Source organism: Oncorhynchus mykiss, chromosome 9 (genome assembly GCF_057628025.1).
Source record: "Oncorhynchus mykiss isolate SJ-2025 chromosome 9, ASM5762802v1, whole genome shotgun sequence".
NCBI classification, from domain to species: Eukaryota; Metazoa; Chordata; class Actinopteri; order Salmoniformes; family Salmonidae; genus Oncorhynchus; species Oncorhynchus mykiss.
This window is the reverse complement of record NC_143030.1, coordinates 16960909-16977092: the sequence shown is the minus strand read 5'-3', so window position 1 is coordinate 16977092 and position 16184 is coordinate 16960909. Positions and strand designations below refer to the sequence as shown.

At 43.3% G+C, this 16184-nt stretch overlaps 1 protein-coding gene and 1 long non-coding RNA gene across 7 annotated transcripts in view; one reads left to right on the top strand and one right to left on the bottom strand.

Moving 5' to 3' along the window:
* LOC110532929 (fucolectin-like) overlaps positions 1 to 16184 on the top strand; it is a 235673-nt gene that overhangs the window by 139899 nt on the left and 79590 nt on the right. The gene's annotated exons all lie outside the window — the stretch shown is intronic.
* Positions 6478 to 15041, bottom strand: LOC118966143 (uncharacterized). 6 transcript variants are annotated; one of them, XR_016483119.1, is made up of 5 exons: positions 14910 to 15031; positions 14715 to 14795; positions 13746 to 13882; positions 8992 to 9117; positions 6478 to 6830 (listed from the first exon to the last, which is right to left on the bottom strand). It is a non-coding gene; the product is annotated as an uncharacterized LOC118966143 (long non-coding RNA). The 6 variants fall into 6 exon arrangements; XR_016483122.1 differs by having other exon boundaries at positions 14715 to 14792; positions 14910 to 15028; XR_016483120.1 differs by having other exon boundaries at positions 13802 to 13882; positions 14715 to 14792; positions 14910 to 15028.

Genomic DNA, 16184 nt, shown 5'->3' with positions numbered 1-16184 from the left:
AACACCAAGACATGAAGTTGGCCAAATGGGAGAAAAGAAGTACTCCATCTGGGTCTTTTGACGAGAGAGTATATACATGTATTGATAACACTGGGGTTCTGCGGGGGATACCAGACGAGTTCATAGCAAGAAATCAGATCGTAGCAGGATTAGAGTAAAGTATATTCTAGTGGTCGACACTCAAATAAGAATGTGAACTGGATCAATTATATTTAGGATAATCTACAGCGCTTCGTCAATTATACCGGAGATGTAATGAATGACTTGGCAGGGTAGAATTCATCTTGGATATGTTTGTTGGCTGGAAAGGGTGAGAGTGGGTGTAGATGGTTTGTTCCTCGATGGCACAGCTCTGGACGAATCAGTGACCGAAGCCTCAGCTGGTTTGACCACCCTGGCTCACGGTTTGGCAGAAAACTCTGGGGTGGATATTTTTTTGACTAATTGGTTTGATAGTATGTTTGGAAAATGGAAAAATGTTATGATCACTGTATTATGGGCTACCTTCACCTGTGTAACTTTTTAAGTTTTGTGTGAACTGGTTTAGTTTTGTTGCGATTGTCTAATTCCCTGTGTATGAGATCTCATTTCCAGGACTCTGGAGAAATCTATGAGAAAACTGATGGTGCGATACGGACTGATTCCAAGATCTGATCAGTGGAATGATGAATACATGCCTCAAAACTAAATAGATGAATGAATTCGGGTTCTTCATATGCGAGGAACTTGTGTTTTTGTTTAGAGCATTTTGATATTTAGAGATGTTAGGGTGTATCTTGTTTCAATGAAGATTGTAACGAAAATTCTGAAGAGAAGAGTTATGATTCTGATGTTGGCCTAAAAACAGTCAGTGTGAATGCAAGTAGTGGGTTATGTTTAGGTGATGTTTTGATAACAAGGGATATTTCTAATAAAAATAGAAGTATGCTTTTCAATATAACTAGATGTGTGATTGGATGTATAATATTTAATCATAGGGTGGATATGTTAGTTTAGCTAATTATGTATACATTTCAATCAGGACTGACTAATCAGAATACTATTATGTTACTGTATAGATGTATGAATTTTCTTTTAACCCTAGTACTGAATATAATGTGTGTAAATATAATCAAGAAGTAGAACAATGACTGTCTGTTCCTTAGTAGAAATGAATGAACTTATAGTCAGACTGGCTAGAATGCTTATCTACACAGGCAGACCTTGGCTCGGTCGTAAATTATCTTAGTAGGGAGAGACGATGTGGGAAGGCTTGAGAACCATACAGCCATTGTACTGGAGTGGAGATGAGACGGGATAGTACGAAAACTAATGACATCATTTTCAGTTTATAACCTGTGGTAAACTGTATCATGTTCAGTACTCTCGAGAATAAACGCTGCTGATTGATTTTGAGACTGGTCTCTGTCCATTTTATGCAAATAAGAGTCATACAAATTCTTAGGAATTGTCAGTGTTTAATTTTCATTGGGTATAAAAACATACAGGAATTTAATTCCTGCAACACCCTCCCTCTCTCTCTCTCTATCTACTTCCCTCTCTCCAACGCTCTCTCCCCTCCCTCCTTCTCTCTCCCCTCTCTCCCCTCCCTCTCTCTCTCCCTCCATCTCTCTCTCCCTCCCTCTCTCCTCCTTACTCAGTCACTTTTTTCAGTACTCCCTCACTTTCTGTTTCTCCCTCCCTCTCCATCTCCCTCCTTCTCTCCCCTATATCTCTCTCCCTCCATATCTCTCTCTATCGCTCCCTCTCTCTCCTCCTTACTCCCTCCCTCTCTCCCTTACTCCCTCCCGTCTCCCTCTCTCCTCCTTACTCCCTCCCTTTCTTCCGTACTCCCTCCCTGTTTCTTTCTCCTTCTCTCCCTCATCTCCTTCTCTCCAATCCCTCCCCCTCTCTCTCCCTCCCCTGTATCTCTTTCCCTCCATCTCTCCCCCTCCCTCTCTCTCTCTCCATCTCTCCGTCTCTCTCTCCCTATCTATCCCTCTACCTCCCTCTCTCTCTCCCTTTCACCCTATCCCTCTCGCTCCATCTCTCTCCCGCCCTCTCCCTCTCTCTCTCCATCTCATTCTATCTATCCCTCCCTATCTCCCATCCCTCCCTCTCCCTCTCTCTCATCCCTCCCTCTCTCTCCATATCTCTCTCTATCCCTCCCTCTCTCCCACTTCCTCCCTTCTTACTCTCTAGCCATCTCTCTCTCTATCCCAATCTATCTATCCCTCTCCATCTGTCTTCCTCCCTCCCCCTCGCCCTCCCTCCCTCCCTCCCTCTCTCTCTCTCTCCCTTCCTCCCTCCCTCCCTCTCCCTTCCTCCCTCCCTCCGTATCTCTATCCCTCCCTCTCTCCCTCTCTCTGTCCCTCCCTCTCTCTATCCCTCTCTCCCTCCATCGCTCTCCCTCACACTCTCTTTCCCCCCTTACTCCCTCCTTGTCTCCTTCTCCCTCTCTCTCCCTCCTCCTTACTTCCTCTCCCTCTCACCCTATCCCTCTCGCTCCATCTCTCTCTCCCGCCCTCTCCCTCTCTCTCTCCATCTCATTCTATCCATCCCTCCCTATCTCCCATCCCTCCCTCTCCCTCTCTCTCTCCCTCCATCTCTCTCTCCCTCCCTCTCTCCTCCTTACTCAGTAACTTTTTTCAGTACTCCCTCACTTTCTGTTTCTCCCTCCCTCTCCATCTCCCTCCTTCTCTCCCCTATATCTCTCTCCCTCCATATCTCTCTCTATCGCTCCCTCTCTCTCCTCCTTACTCCCTCCCTCTCTCCCTTACTCCCTCCCGTCTCCCTCTCTCCTCCTTACTCCCTCCCTTTCTTCCGTACTCCCTCCCTGTTTCTTTCTCCTTCTCTCCCTCATCTCCTTCTCTCCAATCCCTCCCCCTCTCTCTCCCTCCCCTGTATCTCTTTCCCTCCATCTCTCCCCCTCCCTCTCTCTCTCTCCATCTCTCCGTCTCTCTCTCCCTATCTATCCCTCTACCTCCCTCTCTCTCTCCCTTTCACCCTATCCCTCTCGCTCCATCTCTCTCCCGCCCTCTCCCTCTCTCTCTCCATCTCATTCTATCTATCCCTCCCTATCTCCCATCCCTCCCTCTCCCTCTCTCTCATCCCTCCCTCTCTCTCCATATCTCTCTCTATCCCTCCCTCTCTCCCACTTCCTCCCTTCTTACTCTCTAGCCATCGCTCTCTCTATCCCAATCTATCTATCCCTCTCCATCTGTCTTCCTCCCTCCCCCTCGCCCTCCCTCCCTCCCTCCCTCCCTCCCTCCCTCTCTCTCTCTCTCCCTTCCTCCCTCCCTCCCTCTCCCTTCCTCCCTCCCTCCGTATCTCTATCCCTCCCTCTCTCCCTCTCTCTGTCCCTCCCTCTCTCTATCCCTCTCTCCCTCCATCGCTCTCCCTCACACTCTCTTTCCCCCCTTACTCCCTCCTTGTCTCCTTCTCTCCCTCCCTCTCTCTCCCTCCTCCTTACTTCCTCTCCCTCTCACCCTATCCCTCTCGCTCCATCTCTCTCTCCCGCCCTCTCCCTCTCTCTCTCCATCTCATTCTATCCATCCCTCCCTATCTCCCATCCCTCCCTCTCCCTCTCTCTCATCCCTCCCTCTCTCTCCATATCTCTCTCTATCCCTCCCTCTCTCCCCTCCCTCCCTTCTTACTCTCTAGCCATCTCTCTCTCTATCCCGATCTATCTATCCCTCTCCATCTGGTCTTCCTCCCTCCCCCTCGCCCTCCCCCTCTCCCTCACTCTCTCCCTCCCTCCCTCCCTCCCTCCCTCCCTCCCTCTCTCTCCCTTCCTCCCTCCCTCCGTATCTCTATCCCTCCCTCTCTCCCTCTCTCTGTCCCTCCCTCTCTCTATCCCTCTCTCCCTCCATCGCTCTCCCTCACACTCTCTTTCCCCCCTTACTCCCTCCTTGTCTCCTTCTCTCCCTCCCTCTCTCTCCCTCCTCCTTACTTCCTCTCCCACTCTCCCTCCCTCTCTCTCCCTTCCATACTCACTCCCTTTCTTCCGTACTCCCTCCCTGTCTCTTTCTCCCTCTCTCCCTCCCTGTCTCTTTCTCCTTCTCTCCATCTCTCTCCCTCCCTATCTATCTACCACCCTCTCTCCCTCTCCCCATCCCCTCTCTCTCCCTCTCCCTCTCACCCTATCCCTCCCTCTCTCTATCACACTCTCCCTCCATCTCTCTCTATCCCTCACACTCTTCCCTCCCAGTCTCTCCCCTCTTATTCTGTCCTTGTCTTCCCCTCTCCCTCCCTTTCTTTCCCTCCCATCTCTCTCTCCCTCTCCTCCTTACTCCCTCCCTGTCTCCGTCTCTCCCTCTTCCTCTCTCCCTCCCCATCTACTTCTCTATAGCCCGTACTCCCTCTCTGTTTTTATCCAACCCTCAATCTCCCTCTCTCCCATCCCTCCCTCTCCCATCCCTCTCTCCCTCCATCGCTCTCCCTCACACTCTCTTTCCCCCCTTACTCCCTCCTTGTCTCCTTCTCTCCCTCCCTCTCTCTCCCTCCTCCTTACTTCCTCTCCCTCTCACCCTATCCCTCTCGCTCCATCTCTCTCTCCCGCCCTCTCCCTCTCTCTCTCCATCTCATTCTATCCATCCCTCCCTATCTCCCATCCCTCCCTCTCCCTCTCTCTCCCTCTCTCTCCATATCTCTCTCTATCCCTCCCTCTCTCCCCCTCCCTCCCTTCTTACTCTCTAGCCATCTCTCTCTCTATCCCGATCTATCTATCCCTCTCCATCTGGTCTTCCTCCCTCCCCCTCCCCCTCTCCCTCACTCTCGCCCTCCCTCCCTCCCTCCCTCCCTCTCTCTCCCTTCCTCCCTCCCTCCGTATCTCTGTCCCTCCCTCTCTCTATCCCCCTCTCCCTCCATCGCTCTCCCTCACACTCTCTTTCCCCCTTACTCCCTCCTTGTCTCCTTCTCTCCCTCCCTCTCTCTCCCTCCTCCTTACTTCCTCTCCCACTCTCCCTCCCTCTCTCTCCCTTCCATACTCACTCCCTTTCTTCCGTACTCCCTCCCTGTCTCTTTCTCCCTCTCTCCCTCCCTTACTCTCTCTCTCCCTCTCTCCCTCCCTGTCTCTTTCTCCCTCTCTCCCTCCCTGCCTCTTTCTCCTTCTCTCCATCTCTCTCCCTCCCTATCTATCTACCTCCCTCTCTCCCTCTCCCCATCCCCTCTCTCTCCCTCTCCCTCTCCCTCTCACCCTATCCCTCCCTCTCTCTATCACACTCTCCCTCCATCTCTCTCTATCCCTCACACTCTCTCCCTCCCAGTCTCTCCCCTCTTATTCTGTCCTTGTCTTCCCCTCTCCCTCCCTTTCTTTCCCTCCCATCTCTCTCTCCATCTCCTCCTTACTCCCTCCCTGTCTCCGTCTCTCCATCTACTTCTCTATAGCCCGTACTCCCTCTCTGTTTTTATCCAACCCTCAATCTCCCTCTCTCCCATCCCTCCCTCCCCCTCTCTCTCCCTCCATATCTCTCTCTATCTCTCTCTCCCTCCCCCTCTCTCTCCCTCCATATCTCTCTCTATCCCTCTCTCTCTAACCTTACATCTCTCTCCCTCCCTCTCCCTATCATCTCTCCCTCCATCTCTCGCTCTCTCACACTCTCTCCCTCCCTCTCCCCGCTTACTCCCTCATCTCCCTCCCTCCCCGTCTACCTCTCTCCCTCCCTTTCTTTCCCTCTCTCCTCCTTACTCCCTCCCTCTATCCTGTACTCCCTCCCTGTCTCTCTCTCCCTCTCTCCCTCCCTTACTCCATTCACAATGTTTTTTGCATATACTGAATATAATTTAACAACATTGTCAAATGAATAGTTCACTTGAAATGTGACATGTACATTTCACAAAAGAGAAAAAACAAGAAAGTCTTCTTACCTAAAAAATAAAAACATAAATGACATTGCGTTGACAAATGATGGAGCACTGAGTGGTCATAGACAAACTAACTTAGTTCCCAATTCTCTTCTATTTCTACCATTATATGTCCAAGTTAAAGTAGAGGTTTGACCACCCGTGCATCACATCCAGACTTGTTATGCATCACAGCATTGATAAAACAGAGCAGTTTTCTTCAGTCTCAGATCTATCAGGGCACAGTGTACCACCTGACTGTTTTCAGAAATGTTGTAAGAAATCTGACACCTTGTTGAATTCTTCTGTCAATGTTTCAAAGTCATTTATAGTCTTCTGACACAGTTCAGCTGATTTTATGATCTTATCAAAGAACTCCTTTTCAAGAGCCTCGTCCCTACGGACCTGGATGATGGCCATGATCATTTCAAGAAGACGGATGAGGGCAAGTAACACCCCTTCCAATCGTACTGCACCAAGCCTAATGTGTTTGCTCAGTTCAGCCACTTTCTTCAGCAGTCTGGTTACCTCAGCTGCTGTACTCAGACCTGTAGTTACCGTGGATGTGGAGGAGGACAGTTCCTCTAATGTTTGAATATTTGTTTGGATTTTTTCCAGGCATTCAACAATTGGTTGAATACTTTTATTGAATTCTTCTGCATTGTTCTTAATTTTCTCTTGGCCTTTGTTCTCTAATATCATCTTGACGACATTAGAAGCAGTGATAGCAGCTCCACTAACTGCACCCACGACTGCCCCTGCAACGAGCAGGGAGAGGCCCCCAGTAAACAAAGATAGCCCTATTCCCATTGTGCTGACAGCTATCTCATATACCACCATTCCAGCCCCAACATTCCTGCCTGTGGCAGCATTGTCCTGCATTCTCTTGATATCAGCAGCTTTCTGTTTAAAGTAATTAGCTCTTTCTTGTAAAGATGGTCTCTTTCCTTCAAAGCGTTCCTTGAATGACTTGATGTCATGCTTGAGGTTTCCTAGTTCCTTTGACACTGGAAGAAATATAATAGTCAGACAATGTTATCCAGAGGATAAACACAAACCCACAACCCACCCACCATTTCACGTTTCTGATTGAATACCTCATTTACCAGTTACTTCTGATCTCAGTTAATGTTCAAAAACATCTTAATTTAACCAAGTTTCAGTTATACATTCACATACACTCCCCATCATATTTATTTGGACAGTGAAGCTACAATGTTCGTTAATTTGGCTCTATATTTGAGATCAAATGTTCTATATGAGGTGACAGTACAGAATGTCACATTTATTTGAGGGTATTTTCATACATATATTTTTTAACGATTAGAAATTAATGCATTGAAGGTGTCATAAGTATTTGGTAAAATTCACTAATACTCTGATTGTACAAAACATTATGATCACCTGCTTTTTTCAAGCCATAGATTGACCAGGTGAAAGATATGATCCCTTATTATCCCTTGTCACTTCTTAAATCCACTTCAATCAGTGTAGATCAAGGGGTGGAGACGGGTTAAAGAATATTTTTTAAGACAATAGAGACATGGATTGTGTACGCGTGCCATTCAGATGGTGAATGGGGAAGACAAATTATTTAAGTGCCTTTGAACAGGCACATCAGTTTGTGTCAATAACTGCACGCTGGTGTTTTTCATATTCAACAGTTTCCCATGTGAATAAAGAATTGTCCATCACCCAAAGGACATCCAGCCAACTTGTTTTTACTTTTATTTAACTAGGCAAGTCAGTTAAGAACAAAATCTTATTGACAATGAAGGAACAGTGGGTTAACTGCCTTGTTCAGGTGCAGAACGGCAGGGATTCGATCTTGCAACCTTCCGGTTACTAGTCCAACGCTCTAACCATTAGGCTACCTGCCACCCCTGCACTTGAAACAACTGTGGGAAGCATTGGATTCAACATGGGCCAGCATCCCTGTGGAACACTTTCGACACCTTGTAGAGTCCATGCCCGAGTAATTTAATTACTCAATAACTCAATATTAGTAAGGTGTTCTTAATGTTTTGTACACACTGTAGTGTATTAATTAAAGTAGTCAAAAGTTTTGTATGTTAGTCCCATATTCCTAGCATGCAATGACTACATCAAGCTTGTGACCCTACAAACTTGCTGGAAGCATCTTCAGTTTGTTTTGGTTGTGAATAATGATGTGTGAGAAAGGAACAAAGGCATGCTAACCTCTCATAGCCTTTAAAATCTGCAGTGTCGACAACCCGTGATCAAATTGAAGCCTTCCCACATGAAAAAATATAGTAGTACTACTATACTTACATACTGTAGTGTTTTTTGCAGATATAACTGTAGAATACTGTAGTATTCACTGTAGTGTTTTTTTGCAGATATAACTGTAGAATACTGTAGTATTAACTGTAGTGTTTTTTCAGACGTTACTGTAGTATTCTGTAGTATTTAATGCAGTGTTTTTTTACCGATATGACTGAAGTATAGTAGTGTTTTTGTTTTATTATCTTCTGTTCCATCATCTTTTTTTAATTATAATTGATATTTGGGGGATTCTCCTTGAGGAAACATACTGGACTAATACTAAAAGAGCAGATTGTCAATAACCTGTATGTAGGAAGGACTGGGGTATGATCAGATAGGATCTACACCCCTGCTCTTTTCTATAACCTGTATGTAGGAAGGACTGGGGTATGATCAGATAGGATCTACTCCACTGCTCTTTTCTATAACCTGTATGTAGGAAGGACTGGGGTATGATTAGATAGGATCTACACCACTGCTCTTTTCTATAACCTGTATGTAGGAAGGACTGGGGTATGATCAGATAGGATCTACACCCCTGCTCTTTTCTATAACCTGTATGTAGGAAGGACAAGGGTATGATCAGATAGGATCTACACCACTGCTCTTTTCTGTAACCGGTATCCCAATTTGGGATATGGGGAGGGGAATGGACATATGCAAATGTTGTATTAGCATATGAATACCATGTGTAGTATAGTATTCTACAGTATACAAAAAATATATATAGTAAGCACTACATGATAGCAGGATAGTACAGAGTGTAGTATAGTTTACTACAGTTTGCTACAAAATACTATAGAATTCTATAGTAAGTTAAATTTTTTTTATGTAGGTTGCTCTGGGTGAAACCGTTTCACAAAGTTAATAAACATTACTCACTATCACGGCCAATTTCCTTGCTACGTCTGTTTCCAGCAGTTGCCATATCTGACTTTGTTAATTGTCTTCCTCTTAGACGGTTCACTAGAAGCTGCAGATCTTAGTTGTGTGCTGGAGAGGGAGAGGCTGTAGAAACAGAACACAAGGATGAATCATTAGACAGGAAGATGTTAGTGGAACTAAGTGTTTTCAAAGTGCAGCTATTTATAGTGTATTTGAAGGCCTATATGTGCTGCATATTTATACTGAACAAAATATAAACGCAACATGTAAAGTGTTGGTCCCATGTTTCAATGTTGTGCACATTGTTACATCCCTGTTGGTGAGCATTTCTTCTTTGCCAAGATAATCCATCCACCTGACAGGTGTGGCATATCAAGAAACAGATTAAACAGCATGATCATTACACAGATGCACCTTGCGCTGGTGATAGTAAAAAGCCACACTAAAATGTGCAGTTTTGTCACACAACACAATGCCACAGATGTCTCAAGTTGTGAGGGAGCATGCAATTTGAATTCTGACTGCAGGAATGTCCACCAGAGCTGTTGCCAGATAATTAAATGTTAATTTCTCTACCATAAGCTGCCTCCAACGTTGTTTTAGAGAATTTGGCAGTACGTCCAACCAGCCTCACAACAGCAAACCACGTGTATCCACGCCAGCCCAGGACCTCCTTCATTACTACCTTGATTACTTACCATTTACAGTGCCTGGTAAAACTATTCATCCCCCTTGGCTTTTTTTCTATTTTGTTGCATTACAACCTGTCATTTTTATTTCGATTTCATGCAATGGACATACACAAAACTGTCCAAATTGGTGAAGTGAAATTTAAAAAATTTAAAATAGAAAAGTGGTGTGTGCATATGTATTCACTCCCTTTGCTATGAAGCCCCTAAATAAGAACTGGTGCAATGAATTACCTTCAGAAGTCACATAATTAGATAAATAAAGTTCACCTGTGTGCAATCTAAGTGTCACATGATCTGTCACATGATTTCAGGATATATACACCTGTTCTGAAAGACCAGAGAGTCTGCAACACCACTAAGAAAGGGGTACCACCAAGCAATCGGCACCAGAAAGACCAAGGAGCTCTCCAAACAGGTCAAGGACAAAGTTGTGGAGAAGTACAGATCAGGGATGAGTTCTAAAAAAATATCTGAAACTTTGAACATCCCACGGAGCACCATTAAATCCATTATTCAAAAATGGAAAGAATATGATACTACAACAAACCTGCCAAGGGTGGGCTGCCCACAAACTCATGGACCAGGCAAGGAGGGCATTAATCAGAGAGGCAACAAAGAGATCAAATAGAACCCTGAAGAAGCTGCAAAGCTATACAGAGGAGATTAGAGTATCTGTCCATAGGACCACTTTAAGTCATATACTCCACAGAGCTGGGCTTTACGGAAGAGTGGCCAGAAAAAAGCCATTGCTTAGAAAAAAATTTGCAAACACATATGGTGTTCTCAAAAAGGCATGTGGGAGACGCCCCAAACATATGGAAGAAGGTACGCTGGTCAAACTAAAATTGAGCTTTTTGGCCATCAAGGAAAACGCTATGTCTGGCGCAAACGCAACACCTCTCATCACCCCGGGAACAACATCCCCACAGGGATTTATGTTGGTGGCAGCATCATGCTGTGGGGATGCTTTTCATCAGCAGAGACTGGGAAACTATTCAGAATTGAAGGAATGATGGATGATGCTAAATACAGGGAAATTCTTGAGGGAAACCTGTTTCAGTCTTCCAGAGATTTGAGACTGGGACAAAGAATCACCTTCCAGCAGGACAATGACCCTAAGCGTACTGCTAAAGCAACACTCAAGTGGTTTAAGGGGAAACATTTAAATGTCTTGGAATGGCCTAGTCAAAGCCCAGACCTCAATCCAGTTGAGAATCTGTGGTATGACTTAAAGATTGCTGTACACCAGCGGAACCCATTCAATGAGAAGGAGCTGGAGCAGTTTTGCTTTGAAGAATGGGCAAAAATCCCAGGGGCTAGATGTGCCAAGCTTATAGAGACATAACCCAAGAGACTTGCAGCTGTAATTTCTGCAAAAGGTGACTCTAAAAAGTATTGACTTTGGGGGGGTGAATAGCTCTGTTTTTAGTCTTATTTCTTGTTTCACAATGAAAAAGATTTTACATCTTCGTAGTGATAGACATGTTGTGTCACTCAAATGATACAACCCCACCCCCCCAGAAACAAAATGTTGAATTTTAAATAGAAAAAGACAAATGCCAAGGGGGGTGAATACTTTTGCAAGCCACTGTATCTAGCACGTTGTTCTGTCAGGCATCAGGTAGTATTGTTTGTTTCTTTGTTAGAAGCTTCTCTTGTTTTGTATTAGTTATCCTTAAAGTCACACTGCACTTGTTTCCTAACTCCCTGTGTCTACTTTACAGAACACTACCTCTCAAAATATTGAAGTGCGCAGAAGAGTTCTGGAACGATGCCCACGTGAGGCTCCAGTGTTCCGTCCGCCGTCAGAAGAAGTCCGCCGTCACTCCATGTTTGTTTATATTGAACTCACCAACTGCAGCTATATTTTGTCACGTCCTGACCTTAGTTCCTTTTTTATGTCTCTATTATAGTTTGGTCAGGGCGTGAGTTGGGGTGGGCATTCTACGTTTGTTCAGTGAGTTATAGTTCTATGTGTTTGGCCTAGTATGGTTCCCAATAAGAGGCAGCTGTCAATCGATGTCTCTGATTGAGAACCATACTTACAGTGCCTTGCGAAAGTATTCGGCCCCCTTGAACTTTGCGACCTTTTGCCACATTTCAGGCTTCAAACATAAAGATATAAAACTGTATTGTTTGTGAAGAATCAACAAGTGGGACACAATCATGAAGTGGAACGACATTTATTGGATATTTCAAACTTTTAACAAATCAAAAACTGAAAAATTGGGCGTGCAAAATTATTCAGCCCCTTTACTTTCAGTGCAGCAAACTCTCTCCAGAAGTTCAGTGAGGATCTCTGAATGATCCAATGTTGACCTAAATGACTAATGATGATAAATACAATCCACCTGTGTGTAATCAAGTCTCCGTATAAATGCACCTGTACTGTGATAGTCTCAGAGGTCCGTTAAAAGCGCAGAGAGCATCATGAAGAACAAGGAACACACCAGGCAGGTCCGAGATACTGTTGTGAAGAAGTTTAAAGCCGGATTTGGATACAAAAAGATTTCCCAAGCTTTAAACATCCCAAGGAGCACTGTGCAAGCGATAATATTGAAATGGAAGGAGTATCAGACCACTGCAAATCTACCAAGACCTGGCCGTCCCTCTAGACTTTCAGCTCATACAAGGAGAAGACTGATCAGAGATGCAGCCAAGAGGCCCATGATCACTCTGGATGAACTGCAGAGATCTACAGCTGAGGTGGGAGACTCTGTCCATAGGACAACAATCAGTCGTATATTGCACAAATCTGGCCTTTATGGAAGAGTGGCAAGAAGAAAGCCATTTCTTAAAGATATCCATAAAAAGTGTTGTTTAAAGTTTGCCACAAGCCACCTGGGAGACACACCAAACATGTGGAAGAAGGTGCTCTGGTCAGATGAAACCAAAATTGAACTTTTTGGCAACAATGCAAAACGTTATGTTTGGCGTAAAAGCAACACAGCTGAACACACCATCCCCATTGTCAAACATGGTGGTGGCAGCATCATGGTTTGGGCCTGATCTTCTTAAGCAGGGACAGGGAAGATGGTTCAAATTGATGGGAAGATGGATGGAGCCAAATACAGGACCATTCTGGAAGAAAACCTGATGGAGTCTGCAAAAGACCTGAGACTGGGACGGAGATTTGTCTTCCAACAAGACAATGTTCCAAAACATAAAGCAAAATCTACAATGGAATGGTTCAAAAATAAACATATCCAGGTGTTAAAATGGCTAAGTCAAAGTCCAGACCTGAATCCAATCGAGAATCTGTGGAAAGAACTGAAAACTGCTGTTCACAAATGCTCTCCATCCAACCTCACTGAGCTCGAGCTGTTTTGCAAGGAGGAATGGGAAAACATTTCAGTCTCTCTGTGTCTCTCTGTGCAAAACTGATAGAGACATACCCCAAGCGACTTACAGCTGTAATCGCAGCAAAAGGTGGCGCTACAAAGTATTAACTTAAGGGGGCTGAATAATTTTGCACGCCCAATTTTTCCGTTTTTGATTTGTTAAAAAAAGTTTGAAATATCCAATAAATGTCGTTCTACTTCATGATTGTGTCCCACTTGTTGTTGATTCTTCACAAAAAAATACAGTTTTATATCTTTATGTTTGAAGCCTGAAATGTGGCAAAAGGTCGCAAAGTTCAAGGGGGCCGAATACTTTCGCAAGGCACTGTAGGTAGCCTGTTCCCACCTGGTGTTTGTGGTTAGTTGTTTTCTGTGTCTGTGTTTTCACCATACAAAACTATTTTGATTGTCATTTCTTTCCTGCACGTTGTTGTTTTGTATTTTCTCGTGTTCTTATATAATAAATTATCATGGACACTTACAACGCTGCATTTTGGTTTTATCCTTCCAACTCATCATCAGGCGAAGAAGAAGTTTGTTACATATTTACTGCTGGTCAAAGGTCATTTCAATAAATCATCTCATTAGCCTACTACAAATGTGTTAACCCATCACAGACACACACATGCATAAATAAGTACTGTTCACAAAGATAGCTAAAACTGACTCGATTGCAAATAGTTAAAGTATCACATAAACACACTATTGAATGATATACCCTATGTCATTTCCCCACAACAGCACCAACGATGAACTCCTGTAAAAACACTCAGCTGAATTACTGCAGGTCTGGTGGTGGTAGAACATCCAGAGGTGATGATGGTTGAGGGTTGTCTGAGGACAGCTTCAAGGGAACTAATATGAATACTAAAATAATTAACAGAATAACACTGACATTTGTCTTTTCCTACTAGCACTGACTTTGCTGATAACTACTTTATTGGAGGCAGGGTTGGGTTACTTTCTAAATGTAATCCTTTACAGTTACTAGTTACCTGTCCAAAATGGTTTTCAGTAATGTAACTTTTGGATTACCTCAAATAAGTAATGTACTTTTAGATTACTTTCCCTTTAAGATGCATTAGAATAATACAAACATGTATATTACCAATTGAACAGAATGTATTGCAGGAAAAAAAATATATTTTAGAGTTTACAAAGCTGGCCATAAGTGGATGTTGTATTTTACTTTCTGGGTTGGTTATGTAGGCTCCTTCTAAACCATTGCTTTCTACTACAGATAGTAATAAAATGAGGCTATATCTCTACATTAAAAACCAAAGTCTGTCAGATTTCATGTTATTCCAATTCCTTTAATTCTCCTTGATCTTCAAGAATGGGACTTGGAAATGGCCAAATAACCATTGGAAGACAAAGCTTGGACTGTAGCCGACAAAAGCCTTTTCCTGCTATTTTCCCTCGATCCATCAAACAGACTCGCTCAGACGGAACACACTTAAAATTGTGACTCATTTCATTGCTCTTTTGAATAAAACTGAGAAAAAAGAAAGGTGTTTAAATTAGTTTTTCGCAAACATTATTTCTAAATTTGCTGTTTGTGAAAAAATAATAATAATCAATTTATTTCAAAAGTATCTGTTATCTGATTGCAGTATTTTTGTTAGTAAAGCAACAGATTACAGTTATAGTTACAATCCGTTACCCTGATGGGGGGACATGTTCTTACTTTGTCTGTGATATGTGGTTGTTTCACCAAAAGTCATCTTAAAATGGAGGTAATAACTGTCTCTCTGGATAGGAGCATCTGCTAAATTAAATGGAAGTGTAAATATAAAACCAGATTTCACAAATTCCATAATAATTTAAATATCTTCCAAACTTAATTTAAAATGTTCTTACTTTAATGTAAACATTTTCTCACCTTAGTTGTTGAAAGTGATGATAAAAATATTTGCAAATTGTAACCACGTTTTCCACTCAGTTGGGTGTTTGTTCTCTGCAGCAATTGTACTTTATCTTTCACTTTCACTCTCCTCTCCTTCCTTCTCCCCAAAACTACAGTACCACATAACACCACAGAGTGGCAGCACTATGTCAAAATATCAAATGTTATCAATGTCTGGTTTCAAATTTGGGTGTGTGCGTGTACATACGCCTCTCTCTCTCTCTCTCTCTCTCTCTCTCTCTCTCTCTCTCTCTCTCTCTCTCTCTCTCTCTTTCACTCTCTCTCTGTGCTATTGGAACAAACCATAGTACATTGTGGACTTGTGATCACCTGTGACCATTGTTTGGCTAATAAAGGGGGACTTCAATGTGTTTTGTAAACTACAGTAAGTTAGTTAATTGTTATTATTTCATATTTATATAGAAACGGCTGCATAGGGCCGGTGTGGGGGCCTCAAGGAACCAGGAAGAGTAGCTCCACCAGCTGCCCCTATGAATTGACCCTGAAACGAGCAAGATCAACAGCTAGTCATCTGCTATTTTTTTTAAATATTTAACTCCAAAGAGTTTATTGAATGGGTTGATGTTGTCTTTGAGCTTTCGTAATTCAGTAGACTCTGGGGGGGGCGGGGGGGGGGGGAGTTGTCAGACATTATTATCCAGAGGAAAGACAAAAACCACTTTGATGACTAATTTAACATTTGTAACTTAATACCTAATTTAACTAACTATCTCAGCTAAAGTTCCAACGCAGCTGCTTTTATCTCAATGTCAAATACTTTTTGGGTAAAAATGAAGTACCTTACTGTAATTGTTTAAAATTAAAATGTTCAAAAATAAACAAAAATGGCTTCTTAGCAAAGAGCAATTTCTCAAGCAAATATTTTGGTATTTATTTTCTCTCTCTCTCTCTCTTTCTCTCTCTCTCTATAATATATTTACTGTATTCTCTCTCTCTATATATATATATATATTCTGGTGTGGAACCTGTGGTGCTATTGGAACAAACCGTAGTACATTGTGGACTTGTGATCACCTGTAATTTAATACCTAATTGAACTAACTAGCTAACTCTCTAACTATCGTAGTTAAAGTTCCAACGCAGCTCTTTTTATCTAAATATCAAATCATTTCTGGGTAATAATTTATACCTTACTGTGATTGCTTTCAAATAAAATGGTCAAAAATAGCTTCGCAAAGAGCAATTTCTCAAGCAAATATTTTGGTAGGACTGTCTGGGAGTGGTCTGTGT